The sequence below is a fragment of the Corvus moneduloides genome, chromosome 13 (assembly GCF_009650955.1).
Source record: "Corvus moneduloides isolate bCorMon1 chromosome 13, bCorMon1.pri, whole genome shotgun sequence".
In the NCBI taxonomy this organism is placed as follows: Eukaryota; Metazoa; Chordata; class Aves; order Passeriformes; family Corvidae; genus Corvus; species Corvus moneduloides.
Window position 1 is genome coordinate 9,146,576 of NC_045488.1, and position 11,072 is coordinate 9,157,647.

Consider the following 11,072-nt stretch of genomic DNA (forward strand, 5'->3'; position numbering starts at 1 on the left):
GTTTAATGACAATAAAATAGAGTAGCAATGTTCTGTAAGATCATTTCTGCTATGAACACCTAATCACCTCTTTTATAGACTTGGGAAGGCTAAAATTAATATATTTGGGTCAAATTTTGCAAATAAATATCAGTTTCAATTTTCAAACCTTACTCTGTTCAATCTTAGAAACCATTTTACAGTTAACCAGTTTTTCAGGAATTTGTAATGTGCAAGCCTCCCCAAATGACACGAAGTAGCAAGGTGAAATAAACAACATTCCTCACAAACTGAACCAAACCCTCATGACATTTACTTTGGTTTTGTTCTTCAAACTTTAAAAGCTTTGAAAGTCACAATGAGGAGAGGCTGCGTGGGTGGGTGCTTTGGTACCCTGTGCAAGAGCCACTATCTGTAGAGAAGGGAAATGCCAATATTTTATAGAATCATAAACTGATTGGGTTGGAAAGGACCTTGGAGATCATTTCCTAGATCGAGCCCTCCTGCCATGGGCAGGGACACCTTCAACCAGACCAGGTTACTCCAAGCCCCATCCAACCTGGCCTTGAACACCTCCACAGATGAAATATCTGCCATCATTTCTCGGGTTTAAATGCTGCTGAATGAGACACGGCTTCCCCATACAGGCACTTCTTTGGCTGCAAAACAGTGAGCCCCATTCCCTTTGGGCAGCTCTCAGGTCACTCATTCCTTTGCCAACAGGTTTGTAATGGTTCACGGCAGCCCCTGCACTGGGCAAAGACCCCCATATCCTGCCTGCCCGGGTCGTACCTGGGCATCCAGCAGGTTTATCCCAAGGCCAGCTCTGGCATCTCTTTCTCCACAAGGTGAGATTTCAGCACAGCCCATATGTTCCAGCCACACCAGCTCCTCCAGGTGCTGACAGCCCATCACAGAGACAGTGAGATTTTTAAGCATGTTCTGTGAAACAAGGAGAATAAAAATCAGTGGCATTACATAATTCAGCCAGTGCCTTTCTTTGCTCACAAATCTTCATTTGATCAGCTAGGGAAATTAGCTGATCTTAAAAATAAGACAGTAAAGCTGGTCAATGACAATTGTAACATAAAGACTAATACAGATGGTGGTGTGGATCTGGTATATTCTGTTCTGCTAAAGCCCATTTATAATTTTTAATAAAAATAGTAACATTTTACGATAAGTGGACATCATTTAATGCTCAATTACTATGAAATTCCTTTGGAAATATATATTAAGCATAGGAGCTCTCTATTTATACCAGGAGGGTTCCTTGAGATGGATGTTATCACAGGGAATACTACGGGAATGTCAAGTCCAACACCAGTGCATTCAATATTCTTGCCCTCTGGGTCATGTATCTTTTCCTCCCCCACCCTGACATTTGAGATGAGTCCTTATCTATGTAGAGAGGAACAATATAAATTATATACATGCTGCATTTTAAAAAAAAAAAAAAGGAATCTGCAACACAGGCTGGCAAGGCCTTTAGCAATGATTAACTGAGACATTTTTGAATAACAATACAAAAGTACAGCTCCTAAACAGGCAATTTTCTCTTGAAGGCCAAGAGGTTTCTAAACCCCCATGTTTATAAAACAAGCATTATTCCAGATAAAGCACAAAACCTTTACAGCAGAACTAACTTCAACTTACTCAGAATTTCTCTTAGCAAGAAAAATATCATAAATCTTCATCCTCTACTTGCAGAAGCTCTTATACTGCAACAGCCCCAGCTCTACCTTACCATAAGAGCTCACCACATAGATCTGAGCCCTCCAATGGCCTCAGCACAGGTGGGATTAGTTACCCTGGAAAGCAAAGGGATCTTCCTGATCCCCTACCGCTGCCTGGCTCTGTGCTTTCAGCCCCATATGTTGTGACTCACCACTGCTCTGTCCTGGCAGGTTATGGGAGAACTTGTTTGTCCCAGAGGTATTTGGGGGGTAAAAACAAGGGGATGTGAACAGTAAGGAAGAAATTGAACCCTAGCAGGGTATGGCTGGACATCACTGAAGAAGTCTGAAATCAGTGTCTCCCACATTTTGTTTAGCTATAACGTCTCCTAGCAGCAGAGGCAACAAAAATGCCTGGACTTGGTCTGGGAAATGCAGTTTGGGGAGCCAAATCCAAGGCTGTCCTTTCTCCCTGGAGGTATCCACAGCCAGCACTCTTACATGGCTGCAATCACTGCCATGACTGCACACAAAATCTGTCACCTGAGGGAGGGTTAACTGGCTTCTCTGCTGCCCTGCTGGCTTTGCAGTGAGGACTAACAAGGCTAGACAAGGTTTGAAGGATGGCAGGTACCAGGCACAGGTCACCAGAGTCTTCAGTTTGCAACACTGCCAGGGTCCAAAGACAAATTTAAAGAAGTACCTCTCTTCCTGGACAATAAATACTACCAATAGCTCCTTAAGCAGCTTAGGAAAAAGAAACACCAGTTGGAGGAAAGGGGGCATCCTAAAGGCTCCACTACAACTAACATCATTCCACTTAAATCATACTTTGCATTTTCTGCTGGAACACAATTTATCCCAGACCCCTGAGTAGCTTAGACACCTGGCATAATAGCCCATTAATTACTTCAGCATGGGAAATATATTTTAATATCTTTGATGCTCATTACTAAACACTTCATGCATTTCCCAAATACACATCAATGGTTCTTCTTCCTTTTAGACGTTAACAGGCTTTATTTTACAGTTTGACTTAAATCAACATCTCCCTGAACCCTGTGTAGCATGTGATGTTATACCCTCATGCAGGGTCACCAGTTCATTTAGGAACTCAGGACAAGGTATTTATATTTTGCTGCGCTCATGTTCTCATCCTGTTAAAGGTGATTACAACATCAAGTTTTGTCCAGTGTTTCAGTCTCTGAAGATGAAAGGTGCCATGAGGTACAATGGTAGCAGGTCAGCATTTTCAATAAGCATCCATCTGTAAATAAGTCCCTTAAAATATTGCAGCAGTGTGAGACGAGGCTGCACCCTAATTGGGTAGAGTGAAAAGCCACAGGGCTTATAAATATAACGTGTAGGTGATCTGTCTTGCCAAAAACGAGGAGGTTCGTTATATGAAGGACACATTATCCTTTTCTCTTCCTATGATTCAGCATGGTAAGTAGTCATTCCTAATTGGCTTACAGCTTAGTATGAAATATTAGGATGCCACACAATGTGATGACACAGCTGGATTCCTAAGGGAAGCTGAAGAGTGATCTGAGAACAGAAGAGGGACAGGAGCAGATGCGAGCTGGAAAAAAAAAAATAGTTGTAGCTTAGAGAGTAGCATGTCATTCTTTATCCTCCTGCTCCTGTGTGCAGCATGCTGCGTGCAGCGCACCGCCTTCCTGGTAGAGAGGCAAGAGACCTGTCATCTCACAGTTCCTAAATAAAACGTGGGGGGAAAAAATGTGATTGCTGGGACTGTTGAACAGGAAGAGCCAAGCAGGCTGAATAAATCCGGGCAATAGCTGCCTCGTCATGAAAAATACGCTGCACAAATTTCACCTCTCGGTGCGTCAAATGATGGTTTCCTCATATTTATTCTCGACTGGAAAGGATTTGCCAAATTACCAAGTCAAACAGTCCGTGGGTCACACTCAGAAGTCCGGCATTCGGGAGACGAGGCGCCCAGGTCTGTGCAGGGAGCTTGTTTCCTGGTGCTGGCCTTGATTCAGGAAGGTAATTAAACAGCTGCCTACCTGAAGTCAATAGGGCCATTCATATGCACTTAAGTGCTGCTGACGCCAGACCGAGGGGAATAGGCTTCTCAGGGGGAGATTTTTGCTGCAAATACTACTGCTAATTCAAAACTCACTTTCTACAAAGTCCTTCCCCTGCAGTCAGCTGAAATTAGCTATATCCACTGTGGTGCTTGCCAGGAAACTTGATAGAATATCACCCAAAGTGAACATAAAGGAGAAATAAACACAGCAGAAATTAATAACAGGAGTTCAGACTGGTAGGTTGCAGAAGATGTGTTATAAATTTCATCCAGCTGTAACGCAAATTCTGCCAAATGATTGGGAACATCTCCTTTTTTATATCACTGTTTCACTACATATTAATAGCAACCAGTTACTGATGCAGTACTAAAATATTAATGATATGGTCGTAAACCTGAATCAGTGCCTAACTTGGCAGAACAACGGAGGGCATCTTTTCAATCACGTGTGAACAAAACCAGTTTTCAGAAACCATTTTGTAAGAGCAAAACCATGTGAGCAGAAGTAATTGCAGGGCTATTTTAGGCACAAAAAATTGTTAGTCTTCCTAGGAAAATCAACAGCCCCGTTGAGGTGTACAGTATGGGTGCCCAGATCTTTCTGCATGGCTGAGAGAATCTCAAACCAGGCAGAAACAAAGTTCATGCAATTAATTAGCAAGATTTCATCTGTGATTTCATCTGCAGCTGATATGACTGACTTTTATCTGTGCACTAGAGACAATAGCTTCCAGTCCCTAGGGATTAATTGTTTTAGCAGAGTTTAGTCCTTTGTTCTGGACTGAGATGGAATATGGGAAGGCAAGAAATCCAAAGCAAAACCTAGAAGTTTTACACTTGCCTGATGTAAGAGCAGGTGTATTTATTAACGCTGTATTGCATCATGTGTGACCACAACAGAAATTTGGGGATGGTAAAAGGATTTAAAAGTCAGAAACTTCCCTTGCACCTTTTATATTTTTCAGTCTGCTTTTTAAGTCTTGGAAAACTACTCAGATACTGAAGTACCCTTCTCAGGAGAACCAGGGGTCACTGGCAGATAAACAAGGCAGCCTTTGGGATGCTTGGTTGGATCTATAAAAGAGAAGCAGGTCTTGAAGTCTCCTCACTTCTTACTTTGGCTGAGTTCTATCAGGACTGGGCTGATCCATTTTATTATTCACATTTGTACATTTCTATGCAGATGGGGCCATACACGCAAGCTCCTTTCACACACCTTTAACTGAAGCTACAAATTAAGGTAAGTACAGACACAGAAGGATTCTGGATTGTGCACAATTCCCAACAGCAGCTAGCACCCCAGGAAGAGCTGGAATACTAAAAGAATATTTTATTTCTACATTTCCAAAGGACACAGGAAATGGCTCATTCTTCCTTTACCCCATCAGGATCCAAAATCAGCTCTGGAGAAACTCATATATTGCCAACATTTTGCATTGCCATTACTAAACCAAGGTCTTTGCTTTAAAGGTCTTTCACTGTTTCTTCTCTAACTCATCAGTGCACAAATAATCTGACTTTGGTCATGACTGAGTTTTCAGTTTAGAAGTGCAGAGAATGGCATGAAATTAATTATTAAGAAGGGTCTTTTTTTTTCTGGTTTTCAACTGCAGTTACCTAATTGAGGACCCAAATCCCACTGAGATATCACTTAACAGTGTCAGCACCTGGGAGGCAGGGCTGATCACTTCGACGATGTCTTTTTTATTTGCTGACCAGAGTCACTGCAGTCACTTACAGCAATGATAATCTTTCTTCATTATATCTGCAAGCAGATGCCATCGAGGTGTGACTGACAATCATCCCTTCAGAGTAAGTGATCATAGGGTGTCCACTGCTCTCACATCCATTGCCTCCTTGTTTATTAATAACACAGTTGAAATTTTAGTGTTGCTTCTGCTCAGGTGGAAGATAACATTTATTTGATTGACACCTGTCATTAGGAAGGTTTCTCCTACAACTGAAGCAGCAAATAATACAGTCTGACTGCAAACCAGGTTGCCAAAACAAAGACTTTCTTTGGTTTACAAGTTACCAGAGCAGGAGGAAAACTGCTTGTGTTTTGAAACTTGTTCTTGCAAGACACTGCAAATCTCCCACATCTAAAGTCTACTCTAAAAACCAAAAAACCCTGTCTCTTGGAAGAAGACAAGTCAAACATAACTCATTCCTTTATTCTTTTTCTCTCTTACCATGCTTTACAGATAATTGTTTCATCTTGTTCTTCTGTTTCCAAGAAAGACCTTTCTAAATCCTCAGGCAATATTCAGAGCAGGCAGATTTTTCTTTGAGTGTTCAAGGCTGATCTGATCAATTTAAAAAAAGGAAGGTTACAGTACATTTTAAACCAAATACCCCGTAGTATAAAATTTCAGAGGCCATTCTAAAGAAAAATATATTTTGTTAGCAAGTAAATGCAAAGAAATGATAAAGGGATTAGGTACAACCCCCTTTCTCATGTGTCCTCTGGGATTTTCTGCATTGTTCTCTCTGTTTAAAGGGTTTAAAATACAAGGGTAAGGCTGCTAAAGTCCTGGACATGTGAGTTCTGTTCTCTGGCTGGAAATGAAGTGCCACAGATCACACAAAATTCTTCCTGGCTGTTTTGCTCCCCCACATTTTTGTCCTTTTTCGCCCATAAAAGCTATGAATCATCTCCAGCCACAGAATCTCCCAGCATGTGATGCTCCACAGGGCCCCACAATCTTATCTGAGGCTCTTTGGGCCCAGCTGCAATGTAAACACTCTTCGCCACTGGGACTCCCTTACAGGGTTTAGAGTCTCTCTTTGCAACAGCAAATTTCCAGTGAAGTATAACTGCTTCCTCAAGGTTCCTTAGGGCCTCAGGAATCAGACCTGGCATAATATGAAATTTGCTTCCCCCTTTACAAACTGGGTAAATAAACTCATCTTCTGTACAGTGGGACACTCTTCATTTCCCTGTCTTTCATTCTCTTCTCCCTCTTGTTGATTGCAAAAGGATACCCCACAGACTAACCATCAGGGCCAATTTGGGTTCCAATTTTCCCAGTAGTTTTGCAATCACGTTCCCTTTGTCACCTGAAAACAGAATCAGATTTGCAGCCTGGGTGTGAATGGCTTCTGGATTATCTCCCCTGGACAGGACACCAAAGCAATTCAAAGGCAAGTAAACAGAATGCAGAAATACCCCTGGATAGGATTACATCATATTCCTAAATCCTATCCCTGTTACTCCAGGAGTTATCCATTCCTCCTTTCCTTCTTCCCTTCTGGCTAATATTTTCCTACCCAGAACTCAGTTCAGATTGCCACAGCAATCAAATATATTCTGTAAAGTTACTAGGTCTGCATGAAACTCCAGAGCTTGGCAAGCTATATTGTAACACCAAAATATGTTCTTGACAACCACTGACCCCAAAAGCTGATGTGATCAAACACATCCCCCATGAAAGAAAGAACAAGGCTGTAATCAGTTTTACCATTTTAAGGGAAATAAATCCTAATCCTTTGCTATTCTGTGGTATTCCTCTAATTGCTGTTTCCTTACACATTCAAACATCTACAATTTGGTTCTGTTGTTTGAACGTCACTTGGAATCAAATCAGTGTTGCAGATACAACGTCTTTGAACCTTTTAGTCCAGCTGTGAACTTTGGGCTTAATCCTTTAGGGCGTCCCTGTCTAGCAAGCTTTAATGTATATTAAATTTTCTAAAAGGAGAGCGAAAGTGGTCAAAGCGAGATAGTGCAAGATTCTGTGTTTCATAAATTAATAAGCATCACCAACTGCATTGCTTGACCCTTTAAACTCTGTGAAATTAATATAAGTAGACAACCAAAGTGCACTTGGCCCCTGAAGAGCCTTGGAAGTTCACTTAAGCAATCCAAGTTTCCTTAAAGTTTTATAAGCCAGCTTTTAAAGCAAGTCCTTTGTACTTATTACTGGTGACAGTGAGCATTACAACAGCCAATGAACCTTTGCTGACTTCCGACCCCAATATGGTAGAGCACAGTTATCAAGGGAAATATCAGAATCAAAGCTTGTATATTACATCGAGGTCCTGACTCCTGCAAGAGCCCCCCACAGACTCCTCAGAGTATGTCAGGGAAATAAACAGCTAATATTCTCAGACATCTACTTATGATGTATGGATATTACTGTTTACTTAAGCACTTTTGGCATAGTAACACCCACCCCCATCTCCCAAATAAAAACTGAAGCCTCTCACGAAGGAAGCTGAGGCACTCCCAGCTCCCTCGCAAGAAGACAAAATTTTAAGATCTTTTATTTAACCCAGAAAACCCCCTCCACTTGGTGGTAGTGAGTCAAGCAACACTAAGTGTTCATCCTAACCGATTAATGGATTTAAATTATTAATTGGCACTAGGTAGGCATGGTGAGGAACACCCAGCCTTCTCTGAGCTCTCCACAAGGGCTGAGACTGCCTCGAACAAAGAGGACTCTGTGTATCCACACCTACTGTGCTCTGGCATCAATCCTGCAGTCACTTGTAATACTTGAGTTAGCGTCCTGTAGAAATCAGATATCTCAGCACTGCCAGCTGATTATATTTTTCATAATGTTAAAGGTTCTTGATGAATTATTCAGAGGCTTTTCCCACTGTTTAAAGAAAAAAAAAAAGAAGAAAAGAGAGGCAGAACCTCTAAGGCAGTCAGGTTTCTGGGGATAAACAGGCTGACAGGCAGTGGTGCCAAATATTAGTAATTATTATCGGACTGTAAAGCCCAATTAATGATGATGTTTAAGCTACACTTTTCAAAAGGGTAAGCAGAAATTCAAAGCCAGACAGGTTTTTTGATGAGATGAGAAATCACAAGATTATCTGCTGAAGGGCATCAAACCCTATTGCGTGTGTCCCCCTCCAGCAGTGAAGTCAGAGAGGGCACATGTTATCTGTTCTCTCCACCTGTTAACAACATTTGGGTGAAGCTTTTGCAGGCATTTAATGACACTGGTTTCCATTTGTTCATCTCATTTGTCTGCCTAGGTCTGGACATGACAGAGACAGTAACAGCCCAGCATGGAGAAAATAAATACACAAACATAGACATATTTTACATACATACCGTACATGATTGTGCATAAGAAATAAAACCCAAACAAAAAGCAGAACTCAAGTATTAGGAAATAATTGATGAAATTCCCTAGAAGAAACACAGATAACAAGAGACAGATGGAAAAAGGAGCTACCTTTGAGGATTGTGGCTCACAAATTCCACACAAAGCAAACGTTACCAGGGACAGGTTGGTGACAGGGTCACAGTCCCTGCCAGACAGTTGTCTGCTCTGAGAACAGGGAAGTTCATTTAGCAACTCCCTGATTATTAAATCTAAATTGGACTGTAAGTGAACCTTGAAATACTTTGCGTCTATTCGGACACATGTTGCTCCAATTCAGATTTTTTGTGAGTGTAACCAAGCAACGATGACTGAAGATGGAATCACATTAGTTGATCTTTGTCAATAAAACAGCTAATTCGAATGTATATATATATATATGTCCATGGCCATCTACAGTGGTGTTAGTGATTTGATTGCATGAACCAATACTGGAGGAAATCAAAATATGTTCAAATGAATCTCATTCATCCCAGTCCCACTGACTGGACACAAGCCTAAGGGACCACCCTAGTGCAGCATGAGGAAGCAAATAACAACATTGTTGACATGAGAGAAAAAAATTTCTACATTTAGGACTCCTTGATTTGGAAGCCAGTCACTGGTGCCTGCTGGCCTTTCCTCAGAGCTATCCATCTTCTTGCTGTAAGTGGATCCCCAGCTGGTGTCAGGAGGAGATGTCCACAAGGAACAGGACATTTTTAAGGGATGTGACAAAAGAGGTCTGCCTTTCCTTCCAAGAAAGGAAAGCCAACTTTGCAAATCCCAAATGTTTAGCACCAACCTCAGAAGAAGGCTCTGGTAAATGCTCATTTAGCACTGGAAGGACAGGCTCTGCCTAAGAAAGACAGACTAAGTCCGCACTGGCTCTCTTTTCGAGAAAACTCTGTGTAACACTATCTGGAGTGGAAGCGAGACAAATGTCTCTCAAACATGAAAGTTGTTTTACTTACTTGGAACAGTTCAGTACTGGAGAACCTATAGGAGCTTGCAGATGAGGTATTAATTTGTTTTTCACCTTTCCCCAGGAGATTTCCAGGCTTTCTGATGAATGAGCTCTGTCTTCTCAGCTCCCATATTCAGTCAGGCCTGTGACACATCTTTGTTTTTTGGTTCCTTGGATCAGGAAAGTTTGCTGAGTCTGGGGGAGTCTCAGAACTGCCTTCCAAGTCACTAAAGTCTTCTGCAGCCCACTTTTTTGATTAGCCAGCTGGAAAAGAAAAGTGCCTTTTATCAAATCCCCTGGGGCTAACTCATATTGAAAATAACTTGTTCTTAACACTTTTAGAGGCAGGATTTCAAATGATGAATGAGGAAGAATATTCTCTGTCACAGGGTTTTCTTTGTTTCTCAAGTCCTTAGAGGGAGTTTGTGATCTTTGAAACTCTGGGACTGAGAGCTCTGTCGTTTCCCACTGAACTTGCCACCATTTCCTTCTGCAGAAGGTTGGCTGAAAGAAAAGAACAGAATCGTTTGTTATCCTGGAAGTACATGGCCACAGCATTTCCATAACTTGGGTAATCACTCTGGGGCAAAGATCTACTTATTTTCCTTTCTTCAGGCAGCATCCACTACCAAATACTGCAATCCTGACAGTCCATGAACATTCCTGCCACACAAATGGCTTTTATAATAATGGGAAATAGCCAGAGTATGTCTAACTTCATGGACTGGTTTTCTGTTTTGTTTTAAATTTCTGATACCTTTGCTCTTTGAAATATCTGAAGGCTTTACTTTTTTAATTTTGGGGTGTTTTTTCTTCTTTCAGTTTAGCAAATTTTCAAAAGCTCTTATTTAATTTCTCAGGAAGAACAGAATCAGGCTCTGAAATGTAATCAGACTTTTTTAAGTTTCTAGGCTGATTTTCTTAAATACAAACCAAAAGAAAATGGAAATATGAAAATAGGTTTTGCTCAAATGTTCAAAATTTTCAGTCGCTAAAAAAAGCCAGAGCATTATTAACAGCTTTAAAGTTTTCCAAATTTTAAGCAGAATCCAATACAAATTTTATGAAACAACAAAACCTTTTCTGACATTTTTATCAGTGCAGCTTATAAAAAAAAAATCAAACAGACAATGCATAGGAAAAACACTCTAGTGAGACCATCAATTAAAACCACAAACACTGTACTTGGCTCAGAAAATTCCATTTCCGCAGTGAGTGGATATTAATTTCAAGGATACAACTTAGTAACTATAAACAGCCTTAAATGAATCACAGAATATCCTGAGTTGGAAGGG

General features: G+C 41.0%; 1 long non-coding RNA gene across 1 annotated transcript; it reads right to left on the reverse strand.

Moving 5' to 3' along the window:
• Nucleotides 1-614: 614 nt before the first annotated feature.
• On the reverse strand, nucleotides 615-10,679 carry LOC116450636. Its single transcript, XR_004242876.1, has 3 exons — nucleotides 9,785-10,679; nucleotides 5,904-6,017; nucleotides 615-921 (listed from the first exon to the last, which is right to left on the reverse strand). It is a non-coding gene; the product is annotated as an uncharacterized LOC116450636 (long non-coding RNA).
• Between the last annotated feature and the right edge of the window lie 393 nt (nucleotides 10,680-11,072).